We start from the raw sequence: 17,278 nt of genomic DNA, 5'->3' as shown, positions 1-17,278 counted from the left end.
TGACCTCGCTAGGTAGTTTCCTCCATTAGATAGGTGCTCCCAGTATCAGAGACATTTTTATTGATCCGGCCGGATGTTCGGGCAGTATAAGTGCAAACATTCACTTATTTATTTCTTTTTGTTCACTGTGTCACTTTTTACATGTTGCGTGTTCACAGGATTGTCAGGATGCGGTAGCCCTTCTGGGTGTCCCTCCTGGCGGTCTAGGGGAGGTGTGTGAGCTCATCAGGTTCCGCACCTCCCTGCAAAAAAACTGGGTACTCCTGCATTTGCAGGGTACTGACCATTGAAGGGGTACTCTGGTGGAAAACATTTTTTTTTTTTTTTTTATGAACTGGTGCCAGAAAGTTAAACGGATTTGTAAATTACTTCTATTAAAAAAAATCTTTACCCTTCCAGAACTTTTTAGCAGCTGTATACTACAGAGGAAATTCTTTTCCTTTGGAATTTCGTATTTGTCTTGTCCACAGTGCTCTCTGCTGACACCTGATGCCCGTATCAGGAACTGTCCAGAGCAGGAGAAAATCCCCATTGCAAACCTATGCTGCTCTGGACAGTTCCTGACACGGACAGAGGTGTCAGCAGAGAGCACTGTGAACAAGACAAAAATTCAAAAAGAAAAGAATTTCCTCTGTAGCACACAGCTGCTAAAAAGTACTGGAAGGGTAAAGATTTTTAAAAAGAAGTAATTTACAAATCTGTTTAACTTTCTGGCACCCGTTGATTTAAAAAAAAAATAATAAATTCCACCGGAGTACCCCTTTAACGGCTCTGTGGGCAGATACCTTGGCTAACGCCTAGGGGATGCCGGGAGCATTTATGGTCCCTTAGTAGCTTTGGCGAAAAGGGACATCGAACCTGGAACCTCGCGGTGCCTTTTGGTCTGAGGCGATGGGTTTTGTTTTTTGGGGGGACTCTCCTCTCGGAGGTCTTGCGATAGACCACATCCTTTGTGCACGTTTTTTTTGGTGCAACACGTTTGCACTTTTTATTGCACTTTGGGTGAATTGAGAGCACGTTCCTCAGCTCTAAAAAAATATAGGTGCCCCCAGTGGCAAGTTCATCCATTTCGTAGGTGACCTCAATCACTAATTTTTTGTTTCCCACCCACTGTGGTGTCTGACCCTGCGAGGACAGTGGTGCGGCGCATGCAGAGCTATCAGAGCCTGGACACGCCAGTGAATCCTTAGGTCGGCCTGTTTGACCACCCGTCCTCCCTACACAAACAACTTCACTTCATGGTGAATGGGGTATTGAAGGTAAAAATTCTCCCCCCCCAAAATTCAGGCTGATTAATTGTAACCAACTCCTGGTTCTCATTATACTGTATGAGTTTAAAGGGGTAGTACCGTGGAAAACTTTTGTTTTTAAATCAACTGGTGCCAGAAAGTTAAACAGATTTGTAAATTACTTCTATTTAAAAATCTTAATCCTTCCAGTACTTTTTAGGGGCTGTATACTACAGAGGAAATGCTTATCTTTTTAGATTTTTCTGATGTCATGACCACAGTGCTCTCTGCTGACCTCTGCTGTCCATTTTAAGAACTGTCCAGAACAGGAGAAAATCCTCATAGCAAACATATGCTGCTCCAGACAGGACCTAAAATAGACAGCAGAGGTCAGCAGAGAGCACTGTGGTCATGACATCAGAGAAATCTAAATAGATAAGCATTTCCTCTGTAGTATACAGCCCCTAAAAAGTACTGGAAGGATTAAGATTTTTTAAATAGAAGTAATTTACAAATCTTTTTAACTTTCTAGCACCAGTTGATTAAAAAAAAAAAAAGTTTTCCACGGTACTACCCCTTTAACATAGCATCTGGAATTAAAGAGAAATGGAAAATTGATCTATGTGGTAAGTACATTTCGCCGAGGAATCTGGTAATAGGCACGAGAGGCTTAATATATCCGAAATATTCATCAAAGCCGCCGCTAAAGTTGTGATTTCCCACTTTTAATAAGTCTGTTGTTTCCATCTCCTTGTGTAAATCCTAGGCATGGCGGATTAAGAAGGTGCCAATCCCCCCATTAAATGATGTTTTACGAAGGCCTTGAGATTATAAAATGTCGTTTTTCCAGTCACTGTAATAGCTGCGATGGCTGTTATACTGATGTTAGTTTAATGATATACAGTAGAAGTGTTTTCGGATAATTGTTGGCATTTAGGCCGATCTGGGTAAAGGCGCATAGAAGTAAGGAGAGGAATGGTCAAAAACGCAATAGAAATAAGAAGCCGGATAGTGATGTTCATTGGGTTCCATAGTTATTTTATATTAAAATATGGCTAATTCCAGATTGGGTCGCCACCTTTCTTGCAAAAAAAAAATACCGGCCATGCTAATTTGCATCATTAATTATATATGCGTAACATCACAGGATACACATATGCAGGGAATTTTTTTTTCCTATTCTGACCCCTATAACTTTTTTATTTCTCCTTGTACGGGCCTGTATTAGAGCTAATTTTTTGCATCCGATCTATAATTTTTAACAGTCCCATTTTTTTTCTGATGAGACTTATTGATTACTTTTTTTTTTTTATTAAATTCGCGAGTTGCAGTTAGAGTGGGGATCAAAAGTTTGGGCACCCCAGGTAAAAATTTGTATTAATGTGCATAAAGAAGCCAAGGAAAGATGGAAAAATCTCCAAAAGGCATCAAAATACAGATTAGACAATCTTATAATATGTCAACAAAAGTTAGATTTTATTTCCATCATTTACACTTTCAAAATAACAGAAAACAAAAAAATGACGTCTGCAAAAGTTTTGGCACCCTGCAGAGTTAATATCTTGTACTGCCCCCTTTGGCAAGTATCACAGCTTGTAAACGCTTTTTGTAGCCAGCCAAGAGTCTTTCAATGAGGTATCTTTGCCCATTCTTCCTTACAAAAGTCTTCCAGTTCTTTGAGATTTCTGGGCTGTCTGTCACGCACTGCTCTTTTAAGGTCTATCCATAAATTTTCAATTATGTTGAGGTCAGGAGATTGTGAAGGCCATGGCAAAACCTTCAGTTTACGCCTCTTGATGTAATCCCCCGTGGATTTCGAGGTGTGTTTAGGATCATTATCCATTTGTAGAAGCCATCCTCATTCTAACTTCAGCTTTTTCACAGATTAATTAAGTTATGCATTAAGTTAGCATCCAAAATTGGATGAAATTTTATTGAATCCATTTCTCCTTCTACTCGTGAGATGTTCCCTGTGCCACTGGTGTGATGCCGAGCGCTCCGGGTCCCCGCACCTCCCCGTAGCGCTCACAGCGTTCTCCTATTCGCAGTGCCCCGGTCAGACTTGCCGACTGGGTGCGCTGCGATAATGTTCCCAGCCGGGATGCGATTCGCGATGCGGGACGCGCCCGCTCGCGATGCGCATCCCGACTCGCTTACCAGACCCGTTCCCCATCTGTGCTGTCCCGGCGCGCGCGGCCCCGCGCGCCGGGTCTTTGCGATTTAAAGGGCCAGTGCGCCACTGATTGGCGCATGAGGTTTTAATCAGTACCTTCACCTGTGCACTTCCCTACTTATACCTCACTTCCCCTGCACTCCCTTGCCGGATCTTGTTGCCATTGTGCCAGTGAAAGCGTTTCCTTGTGTGTTCCTAGCCTGTGTTCCAGACCTCCTGCCGTTGCCCCTGACTACGATCCTTGCTGCCTGCCCTGACCTTCTGCTACGTCCGACCTTGCTCTTGTCTACTCCCTTGTACCGCGCTTATCTCAGCAGTCAGAGAGGTTGAGCCGTTGCCGGTGGATACGACCTGGTTGCTACCGCCGCTGCAAGACCATCCCGCTTTGCGGCGGGCTCTGGTGAATACCAGTAGCAACTTAGAACCGGTCCACCGACACGGTCCACGCCAATCCCTCTCTGGCACAGAGGATCCACCTCCAGCCAGCCGAATCGTGACAGTAGATCCGGCCATGGATCCCGCTGAGGTCCCGCTGCCAGTTGTCGCTGACCTCACCACGGTGGTCGCCCAGCAGTCGCAACAGGCGCAACAAGGCCACCAGCTGTCTCAACTGACCGTGATGCTACAGCAGCTACTACCACAGCTTCAACAATCATCTCCTCCGCCAGCTCCTGCACCTCCTCCGCAGCGAGTGGCCGCATCCAGCCTCCGTTTATCTTTGCCGGACAAATTTGATGGGGACTCTAAATTTTGCCGTGGTTTTCTTTCACAATGTTCCCTGCATTTGGAGATGATGTCGGACCAGTTTCCAACTGAAAGGTCAAAGGTGGCTTTCGTTGTCAGCCTTCTGTCTCGGAAAGCCCTGTCATGGGCCACACCGCTCTGGGACCGCAATGATCCTGTCACTGCCTCTGTATACTCTTTCTTCACGGAGATTCTAAGTGTCTTCGAGGAACCTGCCCGAGCCTCTTCTGCCGAGACTGCCCTGCTGAACCTGGTCCAGGGTAATTCTTCTGTTGGCGAGTACGCCATCCAATTCCGTACTCTCGCCTCCGAATTGTCCTGGAATAACGAGGCCCTCTGCGCGACCTTTAAAAAAGGCCTATCCAGTAACATCAAAGATGTGCTGGCCGCACGAGAAATCCCTGCTAACCTGCATGAACTTATTCATCTTGCCACCCGCATTGACATGCGTTTTTCCGAAAGGCGTCAGGAGCTCCGCCAGGATATGGACTTTGTTCGCACGAGGCGGTTTCTCTCCCCGACTCCTCTCTCCTCTGGTCCACTGCAATCCGTTCCTGTGCCTTCCGCCGTGGAGGCTATGCAAGTTGACCGGTCTCGCCTGACATCTCAAGAGAGGACACGACGCCGCATGGAGAACCTTTGCCTGTACTGTGCCAGTACCGAACATTTCTTGAAGGATTGTCCTATCCGACCTCCACGTCAGGAAAGACGCACGCTGACTCCGCACAAAGGTGAGACAGCTCTTGATGTGAACTCTGCTTCTCCACGTCTTACTGTGCCTGTGCGGATTTCTTCTTCTACCTTCTCCTTCTCAGCTATGGCCTTCTTGGATTCCGGATCTGCAGGAAATTTTATTTTGGCCTCTTTCATCAACAGGTTCAACATCCCGGTGACCAGTCTCGCCAGTCCCCTCTACATCGCCTCTGTTAATAATGAAAGATTGGACTGTACTGTGCATTACCGCATGGAACCCCTCTTAATGTGCATTGGACCCCATCACGAAAAAATTGAATTTCTGGTCCTCTCTAACTGCACTTCGGAAATTCTTCTTGGATTACCGTTGCTTCAAAGCCATTCCCCAACCCTCGATTGGACCACCGGGGAAATCAAGAACTGGGGTACTTCTTGCCACAAAGACTGTCTTTAGCCTGCTCCCTGTACTGTCAGTCAAGACCCTGTGGTTCCTCCGATATCTGGTCTCCCCAAGGCCTATCTGGATTATGCAGATTTTTTTTGCAAAAAACAAGCAGAGACTTTGCCTCCTCACAGGCCTTATGACTGTCCTATTGACCTCCTCCCTGGTACTACTCCACCCCGAGGCAGAATCTATCCTCTGTCTGCTCCGGAAACACAAGCCATGTCGGAGTACATCCAAGAGAATTTAAAAAAGGGGTTTATCCGCAAGTCTTCCTCCCGTGCCGGAGCTGGATTTTTTTTTGTTTCCAAAAAAGACGGCTCCTTACGCCCTTGCATTGATTACCGCGGACTTAATAAAATCATTGTAAAAAACCGCTATCCCCTACCTCTTATCTCGGAACTCTTTGATCGCCTACGAGGCGCCCACATCTTTACCAAGCTGGACTTAAGAGGTGCATATAATCTCATCCGCATCAGGGAGGGGGACGAGTGGAAGACTGCATTTAACACCAGAGATGGACACTTTGAATATCTGGTTATGCCCTTTGGGCTTTACAACGCCCCTGCCGTCTTCCAAGACTTTGTAAATGACATTTTTCGTGATCTTCTATATACCTGTGTTGTGGTTTACCTAGACGATATTCTGATTTTTTCTGCTAACCTAGAAGAACACCGCCAGCATGTCCACATGGTTCTTCAGAGACTTCGGGACAATCAATTATATGCCAAAATGGAAAAATGTCTCTTTGAATGTCAATCTCTCCCCTTCCTAGGATACTTAGTCTCTGGCCAGGGACTACAGATGGACCCAGATAAACTATCAGCCGTATTGGATTGGCCACGCCCCTCCGTACTCCGTGCTATCCAACGTTTTTTGGGGTTTGCCAATTATTACAGACAATTTATTCCGCATTTTTCCACTATTGTGGCTCCTATCGTGGCCCTAACCAAGAAAAACGCCAACCCTAAGTCCTGGCCTCCTCAAGCGGAAGACGCATTCAATCATCTCAAGACTGCCTTTTCTTCTGCTCCCGTACTCTCCAGACCTGATCCATCTAAGCCCTTCTCGCTGGAGGTAGACGCCTCCTCGGTGGGAGCTGGAGCAGTACTCCTACAAAAAAATTCTTCCGGGCATGCTGTTACTTGTGGTTTCTTTTCTAGGACCTTCTCTCCGGCGGAGAAAAACTACTCCATTGGTGATCGAGAACTACTGGCCATAAAATTGTTGCTTGAGGAATGGAGGCACCTGCTGGAGGGATCCAATTATCCAGTCATTATATACACTGATCACAAGAATCTCTCTTATCTTCAGTCTGCCCAACGGCTGAACCCTCGCCAGGCTAGGTGGTCGTTGTTCTTTGCCCGTTTTAACTTTGAAATTCATTTTCGCCCTGCTGACAAGAACATTAGGGCTGATGCCCTCTCTCGTTCATCGGATGCCTCTGAAGTGGAAGCTTCCCCGCAACACATTATTCCGCCGGACTGTCTGATCTCCACTTCTCCAGCTTCCATCAGACAAACTCCTCCAGGGAAGACCTTCGTCTCTCCACGCCAGCGCCTCAGGATTCTCAAGTGGGGACACTCCTCACACCTCGCAGGCTATGCTGGCATCAAAAAATCCATCCAGCTCATCTCTCGATTTTATTGGTGGCCTACCCTGGAAGCTGATGTTGTTGATTTCGTGCGGGCTTGTACAGTCTGTGCCCGGGACAAGACCCCTCGCCAGAAGCCTGCTGGTCTCCTCCATCCTCTGCCTGTTCCTGAACGACCATGGTCTCAGATTGGTATGGACTTTATTACTGACTTACCTTTATCCCATGGCAACACAGTTATTTGGGTGGTCGTTGATCGATTCTCCAAGATGGCACATTTTATCCCTCTTCCAGGTCTTCCTTCTGCGCCTCAGTTGGCGAAACAATTTTTTATACACATTTTTCGCCTTCACGGGCTGCCCACGCATATCGTCTCGGATAGAGGCGTTCAATTTGTGTCTAAATTCTGGAGGGCCCTCTGTAAATCAAATTAAACTTCTCGTCTTCTTATCATCCCCAATCCAATGGGCAAGTAGAAAGAATTAATCAGGTTCTGGGTGACTATTTGCGACATTTTGTTTCCTCCCGCCAGGATGACTGGGCAGATTTTCTACCATGGGCCGAATTCTCGTACAATTTCAGAGTCTCTGAATCTTCCGCTAAATCCCCATTCTTCGTGGTGTACGGCCGTCACCCTCTTCCCCCCCTTCCCACTCCCATGCCCTCTGGTTTGCCCTCTGTTGATGAGGTGACTCAGGACTTCTCCACCATGTGGAAAGAGGCTCAAAATTCTCTCTTACAGGCTTCATCCCGGATGAAAAAACATGCCGATAGGAAAAGAAGAATTCCCCCCATTTTTTCTCCCGGAGACAAAGTATGGCTCTCCGCCAAGTATGTCCGCTTTGTGTCCCCAGTTATAAACTGGGACCACATTATCTTGGTCCTTTCAAATTTTTTTGGTTGATTGGGAGAATTGCGGCCCAGAGGAGAGATCATGGGAACCTGAGGACAACATCCTGGACAAAGATCTTATCCTCAAATTCTCAGGTTCCAAAAAGAGGGGGAGACCCAAGGGGGGGGGGGGGTACTGTTATGCCGAGCGCTCCGAGTCCCCGCTCCTCCCTGGAGCGCTCACAGCGTTCTCCTATTCGCAGCGCCCCGGTCAGACCTGTCGACCGGGTGCGCTGCGATAATGTTCCCAGCCGGGATGCGATTCGCGATGCGGGATGCGCCCGCTCGCGATGAGCATCCCGACTCGCTTACCAGACCTGTTCCCCGTCTGTGCTGTCCCGGCGCGCGCGGCCCCGCTCCTTAGGGCGCGCGCGCGCGCCGGGTCTTTGCGATTTAAAGGGCCAGTGCGCCACTGATTGGCGCATGAGGTTTTAATCAGTACCTTCACCTGTGCACTTCCCTACTTATACCTCACTTCCCCTGCACTCCCTTGCCGGATCTTGTTGCCATTGTGCCAGTGAAAGCATTTCCTTGTGTGTTCCTAGCCTGTGTTCCAGACCTCCTGCCGTTGCCCCTGACTACGATCCTTGCTGCCTGCCCTGACCTTCTGCTACGTCCGACCTTGCTCTTGTCTACTCCCTTGTACCGCGCTTATCTCAGCAGTCAGAGAGGTTGAGCCGTTGCCGGTGGATACGACCTGGTTGTTACCGCCGCTGCAAGACCATCCAGCTTTGCGGCGGGCTCTGGTGAATACCAGTAGCAACTTAGAACCGGTCCACCGACACGGTCCACGCCAATCCCTCTCTGGCACAGAGGATCCACCTCCAGCCAGCCGAATCGTGACAACTGGCTGCAATACAACCCCAAAGCTTGATTGATCCACCCCCATGCTTAACAGTTGGACAGAGGTTCTATTCATTAAATTCTGTTCCCCTTCTTCTCCAAACGTACCTTTGCTCATTCCGGCCAAAAAGTTCAATTTTAACCTCATTGGTCCACAGGACTTGTTTTATAATTTTTTAATAGAAGTAATTTACAAATCTGTTTCACTTTCTGGCACCAGTTGATAAAAAAAAAAAAGGTTTTCCACCAGAGTACCCCTTTAGTACATTTATAAATACGGAGGGTACACACTGGTTTCATTAGTGCAGGGGTCCTCAAACTACGGCCCGCGGGCCACATGCGGCCCGCCGAACAAATTTTTCCGGCCTGCCGCTGCCTGGGACATCCCTGTGTCCCGAAAGATGTTTTCGGGACACAGGGATGCGCTTTCGGAGACCCCGCGTTTACTTTAAAAACGCAGGGGCCGCCGGGAAGGTGGCGCATGCATGGACGTCACTGATGCCGTGAGTGCGCCCATAGCAACGGGGCGCGGAGGAGCGGGGCAGCGATGAGGACGTGCGCTGGCCAGTTAGGTAAGTGTTACCAGCGGCAAGTCGGCTTCGGTGCTCCGACCACCCTGCTCCTTCGGTCCGGGGACTTACTGCTATGTCCGGACCGGAGGAGCGGTGGTCGGAGCACTGAAGTGGGGCAGAACACAGGCATACAGCCTCCAGCCATACACTGGCTGGAGGCTGTATGTCTGTGGGGGAACATACTGCACCTAATGTGGGGGGAAATACTGCACCTAATGTGGGGAGCTATACTGCACCTAATGTGGGGGAAAATACTGCACCTAATGTGGGGGAAAATACTGCACCTAATGTGGGGGAACTATACTGCACCTAATGTGGGGGAAAATACTGCACTTAATGTGGGGGAAAATACTGCACCTAATGTGGGGAGAACTATACTGCACCTAATGTGGGGGGAAATACTGCACCTAATGTGGGGAGCTATACTGCACCTAATGTGAGGGAAAATACTGCACCTAATATGGGGAACTATACTGCACCTAATGTGGGGGGAAATACTGGACCTAATGTGGGGGAACTATACTGCACCTAATGTGGGGGAACTATACTGCACCTAATGTGGGGGAACTATACTGCACCTAATGTGGGGAGAACTATACTGCACCTAATGTGGGGAGAACTATACTGCACCTAATGTGGGGAGAACTATACTGCACCTAATGTGGGGAGAACTATACTGCACCTTATGTGGGGAGAACTATACTGCACCTAATGTGGGGAGAACTATACTGCACCTAATGTGGGGAGAACTATACTGCACCTAATGTGGGGAGAACTGTACTGCACCTAATGTGGGGTGAACTATACTACACCTAATGTGGGGAGAACTATACTGCACCTAATGTGGGGAGAACTGTACTGCACCTAATGTGGGGAGAACTGTACTGCACCTAATGTGGGGGGAACTGTACTGCACCTAATGTGGGGGGAACTGTACTGCACCTAATGTGGTGGAACTGTACTGCACCTAATGTGGGGGAATTGTATGGCACCTATTGTGGGGGAACTGTACTGCCAACCCTAATGTGTGGGTACTTAAAGGGGTAGTCCACTAATAAGATATATGTGTGCATAGGAATTTGATCATGTTTTGTTATCTATAGTCCGGCCCTCCAACGGTCTGAGTGACCGTGAACTGGCCCCCCGTTTAAAAAGTTTGAGGACCCCTGCATTAGTGTGTAAAGGTCCCATAATATGCCCAGTATAAATAAAGGTTCAACTTTGGTTCAGATGTTGACTTGCTAAGAAATAATTACTATGCAAGATACAAGATTGAAAGTATGATATACTGTAAATCAATAGTAAAAAAAAAACTGTGCGCAGAGTTTGTTTCAAGAAAACCATAATATATAGTCAACATGACACGAATGCTCGGAAGGAAACATTTATTTACTTTCAAAGGTGTGAAAACCACTTGGTGACAAAATGACTAATGTAAGAGAGATAGAGAGAAAAATAAGAACTGTAAATGGACCATAAGACCAGGGCAGATACGTCAGGAGTCGTCTGTGTACCTCCATAAGACCAGGGCAGATACGTCAGGAGTCGTCTGTGTACCTCCATATGTATACAGTTTTAGATAATTTAATTCTGTAAAATTCTATAAAAATATGATATAATAAAAAATAAGTGACAACTTTTGCCTTAGTATCCATTATTGACTCTGTATATGTTTTTAAGGATTTTTTTTCAGACTTGTGATACATGGGGCTTTTTGTTTAATTTGTCTTCTTAAAGGAATTATCAGTTTATAAAATAAAAATTTTGGACAGAGTGTAAGTAGAGACAGACTTGCATTACGAAACCAGACACCAGTCAGTGCATACACTTCAGTAATGCAGGTAAAGAGTACAGAACATGTAATACCTCCCTGTACTGTAGGGGGCTCTACCAGACACCAGTCAGTACATACACTTCAGTAATACAGGTAAAGAGTAGTACAGAACATGTAATACCTCCCTGTACTGTAGGGGGCGCTACCAGACACCAGTCAGTGCATACGCTTCAGTCATACAGGTAAAGAGTAGTACAGAACATGTAATACCTTCCTGTACTGTAGGGGGCGCTACCAGACACCAGTCAGTGCATACACTTCAGTAATACAGGTAAAGAGTACAGAACATGTAATACCTCCCTGTACTGTAGGGGGCGCTACCAGACACCAGTCAGTACATACACTTCAGTAATACAGGTAAAGAGTAGTACAGAACATGTAATACCTCCCTGTACTGTAGGGGGCGCTACCAGACACCAGTCAGTGCATACGCTTCAGTCATACAGGTAAAGAGTAGTACAGAACATGTAATACTTCCCTGTACTGTAGGGGGTGCTACCAAACACCAGTCAGTGCGTACACTTCAGTAATACAGGTAAAGAGTAGTACAGAACATGTAATACCTCCCTGTACTGTAGGGGGCGCTACCAGATACCAGTCAGTGCATACACTTCAGTAATACAGGTATAGAGTAGTACAGAACATTTAATACCTCCCTGCACTGTAGGGGGCGCTACCAGACACCAGTCACTGCATACACTTCAGTAATACAGGTAAAGAGTACAGAACATGTGATACCGCCCTGTACTGTAGGGGGCGCCACCAGACACCAGTCAGTGCATGCACTTCAGTAATACAGGTAAAGAGTAGTACAGAACATGTAATACCTCCCTGTACTGTAGGGGGCGCTACCAGACACCAGTCAGTGCATACACTTCAGTAATACAGGGGTTTTACCAGTGAATGCCCATTCTGATCGGTCAGTTCTTCCGGCCATTGACAAGTATCACAGATCTGGACTGTCTGTACATTGTATGGTGAGTCTGGTATCAAGTTACAATGGTCCAGAAAAGACCGAAAATATTGTAACCATTGTGGGTTGAGGGACAACTGTATAAGGAAAACTCCTCTGTGGTGGCACTTTAGGGATATAACCTACTTACACCCAGTTCTTTTGCAGATGATTGATGGCTAGGAGGACACCCTGTGACCCCTTTTAGGCATTGTGCAATAAGGTAGTGGGCTCAACCTCTGCAATAATTATTTGGGTGCTATCTATGCCTTAAAGCAATATATATACACCAACCAAGAAAAATAGCAAAGCGAAGAATGATAGCACACCAATTACAGTACAAATGATAAGCTTTATTAAATCATACACAACACAGCCATATACAATTAAAAACACTTAAAAAAGGGGGGTCCATGAAAAGCATATGACCACCCTCAGCCATGTAAAAAACTCAGGGGCGCGGAAAGTGACGGAACGCGTGGGGACCTAAGTCTTGGGGGGGGACACCCGCTCTCCACATGATAGTGTGACGTATACCTTACTCTCTCTTCTGACTGCATGACATTTTTCTATATACTTGAACATCATTGCAAACTGCATAGCTGCTTTGTATATATTGCCTTATGTTGAGTATATCTTATATATGATTATTTATTTGACTTATTGACTGTGCACCTTAATAGACATTTACATGTGTATTATCTATAGCTGCTAGTTTTTTTTTACTATACATAATTGTTCTTGCACTTCATATAGGGGCTGTATTGTCTTGAGAGAAACTGCACCTTACATATTGTTGAGAGATTAGACGGGTGTCCCTGTTGTTGGGGGGAGCCCCTGGAGTTTTTTGGGGGGTCCCTCTCCATGGCTGAGGGTGGTCATATGCTTTTCATGGACCCCCTTTTAAAGTGTTTTTAACGGGTACCTCTCATCAAAAAAACTTTTGATATATTATAGATTAATGTATGCAGAATAACTTTACAATTGCATGCTATTAAAAAATATGCTTCTTTCTATTTAATTTTCCACTTTGAAGAAATGACCACTAGGGGTCTCCCTACCAGTCCTGGCAGCAAGCATTTCAGACTCATGCTGGAGTCCTAAACACTATGAGCTGCCAGTCGGCTTTGTTCAAAAAGGAGAACACTCAGAGCTGCCAGCCTGCTTTGTTCACAGCCTGTGAACAAAGCAGGCTGGCAGCTCTGAGTGTTTAGGACTCCAGCATGAGTCAGAAATGCTTGCTGACAGGACTGATCGGGAAAAATACAATAGAAAGAAGCATATTTTTCATTAACATGCTATTGGAAAGTTATTCAACATTCATTCATCTAAAATATATCAAAAGTTTATTTGATGAGAGGTACCCTTTAATTGTATATGGCTGTGTTGCGTATGATTTAATAAAGCTTTATCATTTGTACTGTAATTGGCGTACTATCACTCTTTGCTTTGCTATTTTTCTTGGTTGGTGTATACCCTTTTAGGCATTGGACTCAAAGTTCACTGTTCCTTCAGGTAAATCCTAAAAATCCTGTCAGGACCGTAAGTGGCAGAAACCATCGAGAACCATCTCAGCCCTTCACAGACCTCGTAGAACACTTCATCTTGTGGAGACTTGGTACCAACTCAAATCTCATGTCCTGAAATGTCAGAAGACTATGGTGGAATTTCCCCTTACCTTAGCTGATGATCTTCACCTTATCTGTCTCGCCTGTGGTGATCCGTATCATGTGACTAGCTCTAAAAATACCAAAACAAAGCAATGTGTCATGTGTACGTAGCTTAAGAACACATCTCCAGGCAATGGTTTCCACAAAGGTCTTCAGGATTTAGGTCAGTGTTTTCCAAACAGTGCGTCGGTTGCAAAACTACAACTCCCAGCAGCCTTCGGCTGTCCGGGGATGCTGGGAGTTGTAGTTGTGCAACCCCTGGAGAGGCACTGTTTGACAAACACTGACTAAGGTTTTCATGTTAAAAACATGTTAAGCCCACCAAAAATAGTACAAAAACTAAGGCTGTCCGGGCATGCTGGGAGTTGTAGTTTTTCAACAGCTGGGGACACACTGTTTAAAAAAAAAAAAAAATACACTGATTAAGGTGCTTATGTTAAAAACATGTTTAGCCCACACAAAAATGGATACAAAATTAAGGCTGTCCGGGGATGCTGGGAGTTGTAGTTGTGCAACCCCTGGAGAGGCACTGTTTGACAAACACTGATTAAAGTGTTCATGTTAAAAACATGTTAATCCCACCAAAAATAGGACAAAAACTAAGGCTGTCCGGGCATGCTGGGAGTTGTAGTTTTGCAACAGCTGGGGACACACTGTTTAAAAAAAATACACTGATTAAGGTGCTTATGTTAAAAACATGTTTAGCCCACGCAAAAATGGATACAAAATTAAGACTGTCTGGGCATGCTGAGAGTTGTAGTTGTGCAACCCCTGGAGAGGCACTGTTTGACAAACACTGATTAAAGTGTTCATGTTAAAAACATGTTAAGCCTACCAAAAATAGGACAAAAACTAAGGCTGTCCAGGCATGCTGGGAGTTGTAGTTTAGTTTTGCAATAGCTGGGGACACACTGTTTAAAAAAAAAAAAAAAAATACACTGATTAAGGTGCTTATGTTAAAAACATGTTTAGCCCACACAAAAAATGGATACAAAATTAAGGCTGTCTGGGCATGCTGGGAGTTGTAGTTGTGCAACCCCTGGAGAGGCACTGTTTGACAAACACTGATTAAAGTGTTCATGTTAAAAACATGTTAAGCCCACCAAAAATAGGACAAAAACTAAGGCAGTCCGGGCATGCTGGGAGTTTAGTTTTGCAACAGCTGGGGACACACTGATAAAAAAAATACACTGATTAAGGTGCTTATGTTAAAAACATGTTTAGCCCACACAAAAATGGATACAAAATTAAGGCTGTCTGGGCATGCTGAAAGTTGTAGTTTTGCAACAGCTGGGAACACACAGTTTGGAAAACACTGATTAAAGGTTCCTACCGCTGGCCCTTGTTTCAAATAGAGTAATATTTGCCTATTTTTTAACAAAACTGGTGGCTCCAAAATAGATTGACAAAGCATATCACTTCTTTAAAGGTGAAGTGTCACCTAAATGGATTTTTCCTGATTAAATCCAGATGTTGAAACCTGTTCTGAATTTCAAATTTTGTTTCTATTTTCTGATTGTAATTTTTTAATTTTTTTTTAACTTTTTTTTGTGCTTTATTATAGGGGCAGCCATTTTGCCAGAACTGTTTTCTAACAACATTTAGTGATATGCTTTACAGCAAGACCCGTGGACCATATACGACAATGGACAGGAGCTGTCCCATTCAGATGAATTGTGACCTTTTCAGAGGTCATTCTACAGGGAGGGGTTAAGATGATCTTTTCTGTGAATGGTGGTGGATCCAGCGTTATCTATATACTGCTGTCACCTTTTACTGTACTCCTTGTCGGTGCTGTCGGTGCTGTTCTCCATGGCACCTTAATAAAGATACCGTTCCCTGAGTCAAGTGCTGGACGAATTTTCTTTTCATATAAAAAATATATATATAGTAAAATTGAAAATGTGAAAAAACATCACAAAAAAATTCTTAAAAAATATAGTTAACATAAAACCCTAATTGAAACAATAATGTTGATTTTTTTTCTCTCTCGAATGAGGATCATTGTATTTTGTTTTGTATTTTGTAGCATGAAAAGTAGGCTGGTAGATTGGTCCACCAGTGGACTTAAAGGGCTACTCTGGAGGAAAACAAATTTTTAAAATCAACTGGTGCCAGAAAGTTAAAAAGATTTGTAAATTATTTTTATTAAAAAAATCTTAACCCTTTTAGTACTCATCAGCTGTTGTATACTGCAGAGGAAGTTGTATTTCTTTCTGGAATTTTTTTTCAGTCTGACCACAGTGCTCTCTGCTGACACCTCTGTTCATGTCAGGAACTGTCCAGAGTACCAGCAAATCCCCATAGCAAACCTCTCCTGTCCTGGACAGTTCCTGATACGGATAGAGGTGTCAGCAGAGAGCACTGTGGTGAGACAGAAAAGAACTCCAGGAAAAAATACAACTTCCTCTATAGTATACAGCAGCTGATAAGTACTGGAAGGATTAAGATTTTTAAACAGAAGTCAGTTACAAATCTGTTTAACTTTCTGGTACAAGTTGATTTAAAAAAAAATGTGTTTTCTGCCTGAGTACCCCTTTAACCTTAATCATTGACTATCCATGGTCTATGATTAAGGTCAAGAGCGACCAAAATGCGTAAGTTTCATGCCTGCCCGTGCTGTGTGGACTTTTGTTTTAATACGAAGCAAGATACAAGTTTTATGGACATGTATTTTGCTGGAACACTTTTTTTTTGTATTTTATGTACAATGTCTACAACAAGGTCTATTACTAGATGATTATGTTCAAAGCAGGCGTTAGATAAGGGCGCATTCACATCACGATTTTACCATCCTCCTTCTTCTCACGATTTTTAACCTTAAAATTGTACAAATCTGCACGCCAAGTCGTATCCATTGACTTCCATTCATTAATGATAGTCAACAAATACATCAGTTTTGATCCGCATCCGATTTTGCACGATTTAAGATCGGCGGTAAAATTGTGGTTGACCACGATTTTTCATCCAGATTCAAAATCGGATCGAAATCGTGTCCGATGTAAATCGTATGGAATCGTGTGATTGGGTGATTCTATCAGATTAATCGCACGCGTTTTTTTTGGACGCATGCGCAGTAGTCTTCAAAACACATACACTTCAAATATATAAAACTTTATTGCCATTGGCATACAGATTAATTTTGAAAACAGGATCAGATTTTTATTGAAAATCTGATGGAATTTTCATCTGTACAATTTTTGGATACGATTTTAAATCGGATAGCAAAGAAATTTTTACATACGATTGTATACGATTTTTTGCAATCCGATTTTGTCTGATTTTATACTCCGATAATCGGATGGTTAAATCGTGATGTGAACCTAGCCTAAGGAATTTTAGGCTGGCCATGAGTGCTCTAGTTATATCTCTCTATCTCCCCATTCTCAATGGGATTTGGGGAAGGTAAGCCTTTGCCAGACACCTCTGGGGGCAGTTTATCTGGTTGATATCCAACAATTCTTAATTCTTCTCTCCCCCGACATCTGCTGTTGAGGGAGTCTGGAGTTCCCCCATACACATGAGATGGTCACCTGGTCCTACTGAAATCGGCGGGTTTGGCTGACCCATGTCTAATATCTCTGGCCAGCTTTAGGGACTGTTTTACAAATAACCCAGGGGGAGATTTATCAAAACCTATC

The 17,278-nt window shown here is 44.6% G+C and overlaps 2 long non-coding RNA genes across 3 annotated transcripts in view; one reads left to right on the top strand and one right to left on the bottom strand.

Annotated features, from left to right (window-relative positions):
- Positions 1 to 15,395, top strand: part of LOC130290446 (uncharacterized) — a 46,455-nt gene extending 31,060 nt beyond the window's left edge. Inside the window, exon 3 of the long non-coding RNA XR_008847607.1 lies at positions 15,202 to 15,395. This is a non-coding gene — a long non-coding RNA (uncharacterized LOC130290446). The remainder of the gene's footprint in view (positions 1 to 15,201) is intronic.
- LOC130290445 (uncharacterized) lies at positions 10,558 to 17,278 on the bottom strand. 2 transcript variants are annotated; one of them, XR_008847606.1, is made up of 4 exons: positions 17,171 to 17,278; positions 15,408 to 15,501; positions 13,646 to 13,707; positions 10,558 to 10,781 (listed from the first exon to the last, which is right to left on the bottom strand). It is a non-coding gene; the product is annotated as an uncharacterized LOC130290445 (long non-coding RNA). The 2 variants fall into 2 exon arrangements; XR_008847605.1 differs by lacking the exon at positions 15,408 to 15,501 and having other exon boundaries at positions 17,171 to 17,277.

Source organism: Hyla sarda, chromosome 9 (genome assembly GCF_029499605.1).
Source record: "Hyla sarda isolate aHylSar1 chromosome 9, aHylSar1.hap1, whole genome shotgun sequence".
Taxonomy (NCBI): Eukaryota; Metazoa; Chordata; class Amphibia; order Anura; family Hylidae; genus Hyla; species Hyla sarda.
Note: the sequence above shows the minus strand (reverse complement) of the source record. Positions and strands in the feature narration are given on the sequence as shown.